Source organism: Hakea prostrata, chromosome 3 (genome assembly GCF_041222555.1).
Source record: "Hakea prostrata isolate BN-2017 chromosome 3, UWA_Hpros_2, whole genome shotgun sequence".
Classification (NCBI taxonomy): domain Eukaryota; kingdom Viridiplantae; phylum Streptophyta; class Magnoliopsida; order Proteales; family Proteaceae; genus Hakea; species Hakea prostrata.
The window spans coordinates 4786417-4789539 of record NC_142602.1 but is presented as its reverse complement, the minus strand read 5'-3'; the positions used below and the strand labels follow the sequence as shown (position 1 = coordinate 4789539).

The 3123-nt window shown below is 37.8% G+C and overlaps 1 non-coding gene across 1 annotated transcript; it reads right to left on the bottom strand.

Moving 5' to 3' along the window:
* Positions 1-2588: 2588 nt before the first annotated feature.
* Positions 2589-2661, bottom strand: TRNAK-CUU (transfer RNA lysine (anticodon CUU)). Its single transcript has one exon. It is a non-coding gene; the product is annotated as a tRNA-Lys (tRNA).
* Positions 2662-3123: the final 462 nt, after the last annotated feature.

Here is a 3123-nt window from a genome sequence, read left to right as displayed (position 1 = left end):
AGTTCAGCTTTCCACGCCTCTCTTCCTTTGGCATCACATATTGCCCTTCTGGCCTTGTCTAGCTTAGGACCCATTCATCATTCATCCCTCCTCTCTCCCCCTTTTTTTTTTCCCTGGCTTCTCCATATAATTACAGTTTTCCACATCTCACTTACATTTATTTTCCATGTAAATCCATTTTTTCTGATACAAAATTTTATATTGAGACATGATTGAGAAAACAGAAACATGGGTAGCAGCCAAATTTGATCCTCTTTTCATGTCTATAGCAGCACCAGCAAGTTTTACCTCTCTCTATCTACTTCTCTCAATATCTTCTTTGTGTAAAAAACAGATATTTTCCTGTATCTAATTTCATTTTTTTAGTAAACCAAACCCATGATGCAGTTTCAGTAGAAGTTATTTTAGTATTTGAGAAGATACCCACGTTCATATAAAATACAAATCTGGTTATGGATTTGAATGGTCAAAAGAATCAGATCTTGATCCCGTACCATCTGATGCCAATCACTCAAATGGTGTCATATCTTAAAATATAATCCAGTTGTCACTGATTTACATGAGAAGTTAGTGTAATGCTTCTATTTTACAGTAAACCATCTGTGAATAGAGAAGATAAGACTTTTCCTTTTTTTTGGTATAGAAGATAAGACTCTTTTTTCCAACCAAATCCAATAATGCCACCTAATGGATTCACATTATAAATATATCATTTCTCTATTAAAAAGTGCTGGGGGGAGAAGATAAAGAAGAGAGGGGTCAACAAAACAATCAAAGGAGTGGGCAGCAATGATTGTCCTCCCAACAACTTCAATATAAGCAGCACTAAAAAGGCTTGCAGATATCTTTATTAAAAAGTGATAAAAGAAGAAAGCTTGATCAATCGAGTTTAGCGAAGGAACAGAGCATATTTTACTGTGGATGAGAAAACGACAATCAAACAACCCATCTTTGGTTCACGGGCAAGAATCCCAAAGGGAATGGAGCTCTTCAAATCCTTGACATGAGCTACCACTATAGAAGCATAGGTTTTGTCTTTAAGAAAACAATAGTTTAAGGATTAGTGAGAGTGAAGTAGTTAATTAACTGTAGAAAGATTGATTAACATAAGATTAAACATGGAACCTCCACCGTTACTTTTTCCATGGTTGGGTTTGGTCTATGAAGTTACCCTTTTCTTGGGCTTGAACCAGGAAATAAGGAAAAGAAGACAAGACTAACTTGTCTCTCAAGTCTGAAGCTAATCAAAAGAAGAAGAATTCTTTTTGTCATTAGTGAGGGGCTCTAGAGGTCTCTTTCAGATTTTATGGAGCAATCAAAGCACAATTCCTGGATGTTGAGACAAACTGGACACACCCACTCCGGCCTCTGATTTTGCTTGGGTTGTGTGTAGGGGTACCGGTTGAACTCGACACGAGCGGTCGAGTTTTCTATCTCGACCGTGTGTTTCCACCGTTACTTTTTCCATGGTTGGGTTTGGTCTATGAAGTTACCCTTTTCTTGGGCTTGAACCAGGAAATAGGAAAGAAGCAAGACTACTTGTCTCTCAAGTCTGCAAAAGAAGAAGAATTCTTTTTGTCATTAGTGAGGGGCTCTAGAGGTCTCTTTCAGATTTTATGGAGCAATCAAAGCACAATTCCTGGATGTTGAGCAAACTGGACACACCCACTCCGGCCTCTGATTTTGCTTGGGTTGTGTAGGGATACGGTTGAACTCGACACGAGCGGTCGAGTTTTCTATCTCGACCGTGTGTTGCGAGTATTGTGCATTAATTATGCAGCAACCAAGCTAACCCTGCACCCTGTTAGTAATACTCACTCAGAACAGGGATTTGACTGACAGTCTAATCAATGGAGAATCTGTCAACCCGGCTCATTTAGAATTGAGATCCAAATTGGTTGGTTCCAATCTGACTAATTCAATCTCAAAGCACTTTACAAAATGTGTTGATAAACTCATTACAGGCAAGCTTCAAAATTAAAGTCCAGCTTGAAATCTCATAAATGGAATTGAAGCTCCATAAATATGGAAAAATGAGGGTCCATGGAGTTATGTCTAGCACCATTGTATTAATTACATTCATCTGTGGAGGTATCAGCTTTTTTATTGGATTGTATAAAGCAATTGAAAACAACTACTCAAGTTTTTGGTTTGAAATTTGAATGAATTAGAGCTATCAGCATCAAGATGTTAAGATCAGAAATCAAAACCCAACATCAAAATGCCCCAGAGCAGCAATCTCAACTTTCAATAGTTCCAAAACCTCAGGTGCAACTCCCAGTATGGACCAACAATGGAGAAGCAGGTATACAAGTGGTGTGGTTGTTTATTAGTTGGTAGAGGCAGGTTTTGAAGACCAATGGTACAAACCCAACAAACTTTACCCACTTATAAAGGCTGGTGTCTTCAATTCAAATGAATAGAACATTGCATTTACTTATAATTAAACCTGACTTTTGCAGGCCATGTTTAATCTTAATCAAATGCGGTTTAAAGGCATGTTGGGCTATAAATATTAATCCTTAATTCTGATGCTTCAGAAATTAAAAAACTAACTATAAATGTTAAATTAGCAAAAAAATATTTTACGCCCACCGTGGGGCTTGAACCCACGACCACAAGGTTAAGAGCCTTGCGCTCTACCAACTGAGCTAGACGGGCTGATTTGCTAAGTGGATTATAAAAGATTAAATTGACTATATTGAAACTTAAGTCTACTTACCATTCAGTCAACTAGCAAAGCGAAATTTCATTAGAATTATGACTGTTTCACACATACTTAGAGGGAAGCGGAAGCCAACCTCTGATCCAGCTTTTCAATGCTCAAAGGTGTACCCCTCATGAGTGGTGGAAGTCAAGAAAGCACAATTCTCCTAATAGAGGGACCCAGATTCATTTCATTTACTCAAAAACTTTAACATAGATATTCTTAAATTTGGATATTTTATCAGTTAAGGTAGAGTTTTGTGCTCCTCTTATACTTCACCATGCATTGAGGTGAACATACTTTTTGAATGCTTGAGAAAATAAAATTAGAGGTGAAATCCTGAGTGCACCCCCCCCCCCAAACCCCCTTCTAATAATAGAGAAGTTTAAAACAAACCCAGACCTCTACCCATCATC